We start from the raw sequence: 9,291 nt of genomic DNA, 5'->3' as shown, positions 1-9,291 counted from the left end.
GTTCAATGCTCAACGTTAAGCTATCCCTTCGCTTAGAACCTCGCTCTACATTTTGCCTTTGGACTTCTCGAAGCTCAACTTGTGAGCAGTTCCATGCACCACTACCCGTATCTCTTAGCTTAGTTCTAGCCATGTGCGTTCAAAGCTCAACGTTAAGCTGTGTCCTGCACCACAATCGTTATATAATAAGCTTATCTCTAAGCTTTTTGCGTTCAATGCTCAACGTTAAGCTATCCCTTCGCTTAGAACCTCGCTCTACATTTTGCCTTTGGACTTCTCGAAGCTCAACTTGTGAGCAGTTCCATGCACCACTACCCGTATCTCTTAGCTTAGTTCTAGCCATGTGCGTTCAAAGCTCAACGTTAAGCTGTGTCCTGCACCACAATCGTTATATAATAAGCTTATCTCTAAGCTTTTTTGCGTTCAATGCTCAACGTTAAGCTATCCCTTCGCTTAGAACCTCGCTCTATATTCAACTTTCAGATACCTCGAAGCTCAACTTATGTGGTCTGCTTTCGCTCTTGAAGGGGAAATTTTTCTGACAGAGGGGGGTTTTTGGGCCAAATTATGCAATATTAGTTTAACCTCCGTCGCAGAACCACATTTGACCAGGTCGAGAAAAAAATTTTTTCGTGACGACCTGGTCCCCCATAGTAGGGAATGAACATGACATCTTAACCATATTTGACCATTTTCAAATTTCTCGTCGCGGAATGATGACTTTACTAGTAAAATTTGTTCCGGGTAGGGACCTCCCATACAAAATTTTCATCGCTCCAAAAGTGATTTCGTTTCACTTTTCAACATTTACAAGGTCCATAAATCATGTTTTGAGACGATATGGAAAAAAAAATTTTTTGCCCGTCTCGACCAACTCGACCGATGGTGACCACAGTAGGGTGCTCCATACAAATTTTCCTTATGTGGAATTTTCAGTGTAAAATAAGGTTTCTCCAATCGATCGCGGGTTTCACTTTTCATCATTTGCTAGGTCTAACTATGATGTTTTGAGTGGTCCCGCAAAAATTTTTTCTCTTGGCCAGTCGACCCTTTCGTCCATGTCGGTGTGTTCTGCAGTAGGGTGCTCCATACAAATTTTCCTTATGTGGAATTTTTCAGTGTAAAATAAGGTTTCTCCAATCGATCGCGGGTTTCACTTTTCATCATTTGCTAGGTCTAACTATGATGTTTTGAGTGGTCCCGCAAAAATTTTTTCTTGGACCGGGCCTTCCTTCCCGGCCCTGTCGGTGTGCTCTGCAGTAGGGTGCTCCATACAAATTTTGCTTATGTGGAATTTTTCAGTGTAAAATAAGGTTTCTCCAATCGATCGCGGGTTTCACTTTTCATCATTTGCTAGGTCTAACTATGATGTTTTGAGTGGTCCCGCAAAAATTTTTTCTTGGACCGGGCCTTCCTTCCCGGCCCTGTCGGTGTGCTCTGCAGTAGGGTGCTCCATACAAATTTTCCTTATGTGGAATTTTTCAGTGTAAAATAAGGTTTCTCCAATCGATCGCGGGTTTCACTTTTCATCATTTGCTAGGTCTAACTATGATGTTTTGAGTGGTCCCGCAAAAATTTTTTCTTGGACCGGGCCTTCCTTCCCGGCCCTGTCGGTGTGCTCTGCAGTAGGGTGCTCCATACAAATTTTCCTTATGTGGAATTTTTCAGTGTAAAATAAGGTTTCTCCAATCGATCGCGGGTTTCACTTTTCATCATTTGCTAGGTCTAACTATGATGTTTTGAGTGGTCCCGCAAAAATTTTTTCTTGGACCGGGCCTTCCTTCCCGGCCCTGTCGGTGTGCTCTGCAGTAGGGTGCTCCATACAAATTTTGCTTATGTGGAATTTTTCAGTGTAAAATAAGGTTTCTCCAATCGATCGCGGGTTTCACTTTTCATCATTTGCTAGGTCTAACTATGATGTTTTGAGTGGTCCCGCAAAAATTTTTTCTTGGACCGGGCCTTCCTTCCCGGCCCTGTCGGTGTGCTCTGCAGTAGGGTGCTCCATACAAATTTTCCTTATGTGGAATTTTTCAGTGTAAAATAAGGTTTCTCCAATCGATCGCGGGTTTCACTTTTCATCATTTGCTAGGTCTAACTATGATGTTTTGAGTGGTCCCGCAAAAATTTTTTCTTGGACCGGGCCTTCCTTCCCGGCCCTGTCGGTGTGCTCTGCAGTAGGGTGCTCCATACAAATTTTCCTTATGTGGAATTTTTCAGTGTAAAATAAGGTTTCTCCAATCGATCGCGGGTTTCACTTTTCATCATTTGCTAGGTCTAACTATGATGTTTTGAGTGGTCCCGCAAAAATTTTTTCTTGGACCGGGCCTTCCTTCCCGGCCCTGTCGGTGTGCTCTGCAGTAGGGTGCTCCATACAAATTTTCCTTATGTGGAATTTTTCAGTGTAAAATAAGGTTTCTCCAATCGATCGCGGGTTTCACTTTTCATCATTTGCTAGGTCTAACTATGATGTTTTGAGTGGTCCCGCAAAAATTTTTTCTTGGACCGGGCCTTCCTTCCCGGCCCTGTCGGTGTGCTCTGCAGTAGGGTGCTCCATACAAATTTTCCTTATGTGGAATTTTTCAGTGTAAAATAAGGTTTCTCCAATCGATCGCGGGTTTCACTTTTCATCATTTGCTAGGTCTAACTATGATGTTTTGAGTGGTCCCGCAAAAATTTTTTCTTGGACCGGGCCTTCCTTCCCGGCCCTGTCGGTGTGCTCTGCAGTAGGGTGCTCCATACAAATTTTCCTTATGTGGAATTTTTCAGTGTAAAATAAGGTTTCTCCAATCGATCGCGGGTTTCACTTTTCATCATTTGCTAGGTCTAACTATGATGTTTTGAGTGGTCCCGCAAAAATTTTTTCTTGGACCGGGCCTTCCTTCCCGGCCCTGTCGGTGTGCTCTGCAGTAGGGTGCTCCATACAAATTTTCCTTATGTGGAATTTTTCAGTGTAAAATAAGGTTTCTCCAATCGATCGCGGGTTTCACTTTTCATCATTTGCTAGGTCTAACTATGATGTTTTGAGTGGTCCCGCAAAAATTTTTTCTTGGACCGGGCCTTCCTTCCCGGCCCTGTCGGTGTGCTCTGCAGTAGGGTGCTCCATACAAATTTTCCTTATGTGGAATTTTTCAGTGTAAAATAAGGTTTCTCCAATCGATCGCGGGTTTCACTTTTCATCATTTGCTAGGTCTAACTATGATGTTTTGAGTGGTCCCGCAAAAATTTTTTCTTGGACCGGGCCTTCCTTCCCGGCCCTGTCGGTGTGCTCTGCAGTAGGGTGCTCCATACAAATTTTCCTTATGTGGAATTTTTCAGTGTAAAATAAGGTTTCTCCAATCGATCGCGGGTTTCACTTTTCATCATTTGCTAGGTCTAACTATGATGTTTTGAGTGGTCCCGCAAAAATTTTTTCTTGGACCGGGCCTTCCTTCCCGGCCCTGTCGGTGTGCTCTGCAGTAGGGTGCTCCATACAAATTTTGCTTATGTGGAATTTTTCAGTGTAAAATAAGGTTTCTCCAATCGATCGCGGGTTTCACTTTTCATCATTTGCTAGGTCTAACTATGATGTTTTGAGTGGTCCCGCAAAAATTTTTTCTTGGACCGGGCCTTCCTTCCCGGCCCTGTCGGTGTGCTCTGCAGTAGGGTGCTCCATACAAATTTTCCTTATGTGGAATTTTTCAGTGTAAAATAAGGTTTCTCCAATCGATCGCGGGTTTCACTTTTCATCATTTGCTAGGTCTAACTATGATGTTTTGAGTGGTCCCGCAAAAATTTTTTCTTGGACCGGGCCTTCCTTCCCGGCCCTGTCGGTGTGCTCTGCAGTAGGGTGCTCCATACAAATTTTCCTTATGTGGAATTTTTCAGTGTAAAATAAGGTTTCTCCAATCGATCGCGGGTTTCACTTTTCATCATTTGCTAGGTCTAACTATGATGTTTTGAGTGGTCCCGCAAAAATTTTTTCTTGGACCGGGCCTTCCTTCCCGGCCCTGTCGGTGTGCTCTGCAGTAGGGTGCTCCATACAAATTTTCCTTATGTGGAATTTTTCAGTGTAAAATAAGGTTTCTCCAATCGATCGCGGGTTTCACTTTTCATCATTTGCTAGGTCTAACTATGATGTTTTGAGTGGTCCCGCAAAAATTTTTTCTCTTGGCCAGTCGACCCTTTCGTCCATGTCGGTGTGTTCTGCAGTAGGGTGCTCCATACAAATTTTCCTTATGTGGAATTTTTCAGTGTAAAATAAGGTTTCTCCAATCGATCGCGGGTTTCACTTTTCATCATTTGCTAGGTCTAACTATGATGTTTTGAGTGGTCCCGCAAAAATTTTTTCTTGGACCGGGCCTTCCTTCCCGGCCCTGTCGGTGTGCTCTGCAGTAGGGTGCTCCATACAAATTTTCCTTATGTGGAATTTTTCAGTGTAAAATAAGGTTTCTCCAATCGATCGCGGGTTTCACTTTTCATCATTTGCTAGGTCTAACTATGATGTTTTGAGTGGTCCCGCAAAAATTTTTTCTTGGACCGGGCCTTCCTTCCCGGCCCTGTCGGTGTGCTCTGCAGTAGGGTGCTCCATACAAATTTTCCTTATGTGGAATTTTTCAGTGTAAAATAAGGTTTCTCCAATCGATCGCGGGTTTCACTTTTCATCATTTGCTAGGTCTAACTATGATGTTTTGAGTGGTCCCGCAAAAATTTTTTCTTGGACCGGGCCTTCCTTCCCGGCCCTGTCGGTGTGCTCTGCAGTAGGGTGCTCCATACAAATTTTCCTTATGTGGAATTTTTCAGTGTAAAATAAGGTTTCTCCAATCGATCGCGGGTTTCACTTTTCATCATTTGCTAGGTCTAACTATGATGTTTTGAGTGGTCCCGCAAAAATTTTTTCTTGGACCGGGCCTTCCTTCCCGGCCCTGTCGGTGTGCTCTGCAGTAGGGTGCTCCATACAAATTTTCCTTATGTGGAATTTTTCAGTGTAAAATAAGGTTTCTCCAATCGATCGCGGGTTTCACTTTTCATCATTTGCTAGGTCTAACTATGATGTTTTGAGTGGTCCCGCAAAAATTTTTTCTTGGACCGGGCCTTCCTTCCCGGCCCTGTCGGTGTGCTCTGCAGTAAGGTGCTCCATACAAATTTTCCTTATGTGGAATTTTTCAGTGTAAAATAAGGTTTCTCCAATCGATCGCGGGTTTCACTTTTCATCATTTGCTAGGTCTAACTATGATGTTTTGAGTGGTCCCGCAAAAATTTTTTCTTGGACCGGGCCTTCCTTCCCGGCCCTGTCGGTGTGCTCTGCAGTAGGGTGCTCCATACAAATTTTCCTTATGTGGAATTTTTCAGTGTAAAATAAGGTTTCTCCAATCGATCGCGGGTTTCACTTTTCATCATTTGCTAGGTCTAACTATGATGTTTTGAGTGGTCCCGCAAAAATTTTTTCTCTTAGCCAGTCAACCCTTTCGTCCATGTCGGTGTGTTCTGCAGTAGGGTGCTCCAACCAAGTTTTCCTAATGAAAGTTTTTCGTGGTTTCGTGTGAGTTAAAAACTCCGGAACTTGGCTTATTTTCACCATAATTTCCACATATGGTGACCAACTCAATAAACGTTTTGTGCGTATCCTATGGACAGTTTTTCGCGTTCAACTTGGTGAACTAGGGTTGTTTTCCCGAAGGGTAAAAAAATCTGGACTTAGCCAAATTTTGAAATCTCCAACCAATCTTGGCCTGTTAGATTATCTTGGTTGGGTTGCTATGGGCTGCTACGGCCTACTTGATAGGCAATGTTTCAACTCTTGGAAGCTTTCGTGGTTGTTTAGAACTGTCCATGGCCTTCTTGATAGAAATGGCTTATCGTGGCCATGGACTTAGCAACATTTTGAGATCCAATCTTGGCCTGTTAGATTATCTTGGTTGGTTTGCTATGGGCTGGTACGGCCTACTTGATAGGCAATGTTTCAACTCTTGGAACCTTTCGTGGTTGCTAAGCACTGTCCATGGCCTTCTTGATAGAAATGGCTTATGGTGGCCATGGACTTAGCAAAATTTTGAAATCTCCAACCAATCTTGGCCTGTTAGAGTATCTTGGTTGGGTTGCTATGGGCTGGTACGGCCTACTTGATAGGCAATGTTTCAACTCTTGGAAGCTCTCGTGGTTGCTAAGCACTGTTCGTGGCCTTCTTGATAGAAATGGCTTATGGTGGCCATGGACTTAGCAAAATTTTGAAATCTCCAACCAATCTTGGCCTGTTAGAGTATCTTGGTTGGGTTGCTATGGGCTGGTACGGCCTACTTGATAGGCAATGTTTCAACTCTTGGAAGCTCTCGTGGTTGCTAAGCACTGTTCGTGGCCTTCTTGATAGAAATGGCTTATGGTGGCCATGGACTTAGCAACATTTTGAAGTCTCCAACCAATCTTGGCCTGTTAGATTATCTTGGTTGGTTTGCTATGGGCTGGTACGGCCTACTTGATAGGCAATGTTTCAACTCTTGGAAGCTTTCGTGGTTGCTAAGCACTGTTCGTGGCCTTCTTGATAGAAATGGCTTATGGTGGCCATGGACTTAGCAACATTTTGAAGTCTCCAACCAATCTTGGCCTGTTAGAGTATCTTGGTTGGGTTGCTATGGGCTGGTACGGCCTACTTGATAGGCAATGTTTCAACTCTTGGAAGCTTTCGTGGTTGCTTAGGATAAGAATCCCGACGAGAAAGGTTTCCCGGACTTATAAAAATAACCGATTAGCCCCAAGGACACATCTTCCTTGAAAGGCTAATCATGCACCACACACCACACCACCCATAGGCTTGCAAGCAGCACTCTTGTCGAGTGCAGCAAGCCTATGCTCACATCAACTACCGTACACGTACCACCATAGGCTTGCAAGCAGCACTCTTGTCGAGTGCAGCAAGCCTATGCTCATCAACTACCATACGTACCACCACAGCCTTGCAAGCAGCACTCTTGTCGAGTGCAGCAAGCCTATACTCCACGAACTAACCACTTCACCACCAAGCATGGGTCGCCTGAGAGGATCGATGCGAACGCATCTCTACAACTCGCAGCTCCCAGCCTGTAGTCCCGTCGTTTGCGGGCGGTCGAAGGTGTCGAAACTAGTTGTATCCACGGTCGACGGGAGCACAGCCACCAGGGTTCCCTGTGATAAGGTACTTCCACGTGCAGCGTGCACCCGCCCGTTGCGGCTCAGTCTAGTGCTATAGCGGGGATGAGACGGCAGTGTGCACGGGGCAGCACCGACGGATCTCAGAGGGTTGTTAAGCCCGCTAGCTTCCGATCACCTAATGGGTTTATGATGCGCTATCAGCTCGGATTGGATACGACCTTAGAGGCGTTCAGGCATAATCCAGCGGACGTAGCGTCATACCAAAGTCCGGTCGAACTAGTATTGAGCCAGTGGTCCGTACCTGTGGTTCCTCTCGTACTGCACAGGAATTCCGTTAAGATAGCAGCATACAGCACACACCAGTAGGGTAAAACTAACCTGTCTCACGACGGTCTAAACCCAGCTCACGTTCCCTTGAAAGGGTGAACAATCCTACGCTTGGTGAATTTTGCTTCACAATGATAGGAAGAGCCGACATCGAAGGATCAATAAGCCACGTCGCTATGAACGCTTGGCGGCCACAAGCCAGTTATCCCTGTGGTGACATTCGAGCAGTCGAGCTGTTTGGACATGGCGTGTTTTGCTCCGCAGTGAGAAGGAAAATTTGTGTGCAAAAATCGTTTAGAGAGACTGGATTTTAGTTATAATCCGTTGTTAAGTGCAAGTTTTAAGTGAATCGAGTGAAAACCGCGTGAAAATCGGTGCGATAATACGGAAAATAAGCAAAAAAACATTCCCCATACATTTTGTATGGGGAACTATTTCCGCTATAAAAACGGGCAAAATAGACCTTTTTCGGTGCGGTTTTCGGTGAAAAAGCGAGATTGGACGCCATTTAAGCGATTAAGAGTGATAGACAGTGTTTGCCGGTGAAATTCGGCCCGAAATACGGAGTGGCAAATTTGCGCAAAGAAATACAACAACAACAACAACAACAGTGTGTGTGTATCGTGAGTTTGCGTAAAAATCCGGTCCAATCGGGCCGGAAGTGGACGGAAACGGTAGTTTTTGTGCCCGTGATCGTGCTAACGCAAAAAACCGGACGGAAATCGGACGAAAATTGACGAAAAACATCGTGGCAAAAAAGTGCAAGGGGTGCTACCGCCGGAGCACGTGGTTTCGAGCAACGGTATTTATTAGAAAATCGTTAATAACTTTGCGAGTTTTTATCGGATTCGTGTGCGGTTTTCACCGTTGTGATTGTTTTAACCTGTTTAATAAGATCCAAGCGAAAAAACAGTGAAAAACGCGAAAAATTTTTTGACATTTTTTGGTGACACCCGAGTGACACACATGACCCCGCTGACGAATTTTCGAAGGTGAGCAGTCCCCCGCAGACAAATTTTCAAATTGACGGTTTCTGCTCGAAAAACTGCTCGAAACTTAAAAAGACGCAGAAAATTCTGGTAAGCTGGGGGGGTCATCGACAGCTCGAATCTGCTCGATTTGGACAGTTTTTGTCGAGCTCGAAACTGCTCGAAACTGCTCGAATTCCCGACTTTTACTGGAAATCGCGGGGAAAAAAATTGGGAACGACTGCGAAAAATACGGGAAGGCGTCTGCAAGCAGGGAAACACCCCCCCTGACCACTAAGGCCTGCATGGGTCTCTAAAATGGCGACAACTCGAACATCGCGCCTAAGGGCGGAATCGACGGAGGAAAGGCCGGGGCGGTCTCTTCCGGCTGTAGAGCCGAAGGTCATGCTGACAAGAGCTTCGGTGAAGGCCACGAAGTCGACGAACAATGACATGGTCGAACTGCGGAAGGTGATCGAAGAAACGACCCTCGTAAACGAGCAGCTTCGAACCATGTGTAAAGAGCTGCAGCAAGAGCTTGTGATGCTGCGACAGCGGGCGGAGGCCAATGACAACATGGCCCGCGAGGAACGAAAGCTGGCCCGGGAGGAACTAAAGCTGGCTCAGCAGCGGTTTAATGAAGAGCTGCAATGGAACAAGCAACAGGCTCGCCAGTGGCAAGAGGAGACTCAACGTCTCCGCAAGGAGCTAGAAAAGGAGATGGCAAGCCACCAGGAGCTGTTGGCGCAGATGCTTGGTTGTGGCGGCAATCAGGCACTGCAATCGCAGCTGCAGGAGCAGTCGTCTTCTTTGATGAAGCAGCAGCCCCAACGGTTGCAGGAACAACAGCAACGGCCACAACAGACGCAGGGGCCAACGCGTGGCCCTGCTCAGC

The 9,291-nt window shown here is 45.6% G+C and overlaps 1 pseudogene; it reads right to left on the bottom strand.

Annotated features, from left to right (window-relative positions):
* Window positions 1-6,980: 6,980 nt before the first annotated feature.
* LOC128717265 (large subunit ribosomal RNA) overlaps window positions 6,981-9,291 on the bottom strand; it is a 7,101-nt pseudogene continuing 4,790 nt past the window's right edge.

Source organism: Anopheles marshallii (genome assembly GCF_943734725.1).
Source record: "Anopheles marshallii chromosome X unlocalized genomic scaffold, idAnoMarsDA_429_01 X_unloc_253, whole genome shotgun sequence".
Taxonomy (NCBI): Eukaryota; Metazoa; Arthropoda; class Insecta; order Diptera; family Culicidae; genus Anopheles; species Anopheles marshallii.
The sequence above is the reverse complement of the archived record's forward strand: the minus strand, read 5'-3'. Positions and strand labels throughout refer to the sequence as shown.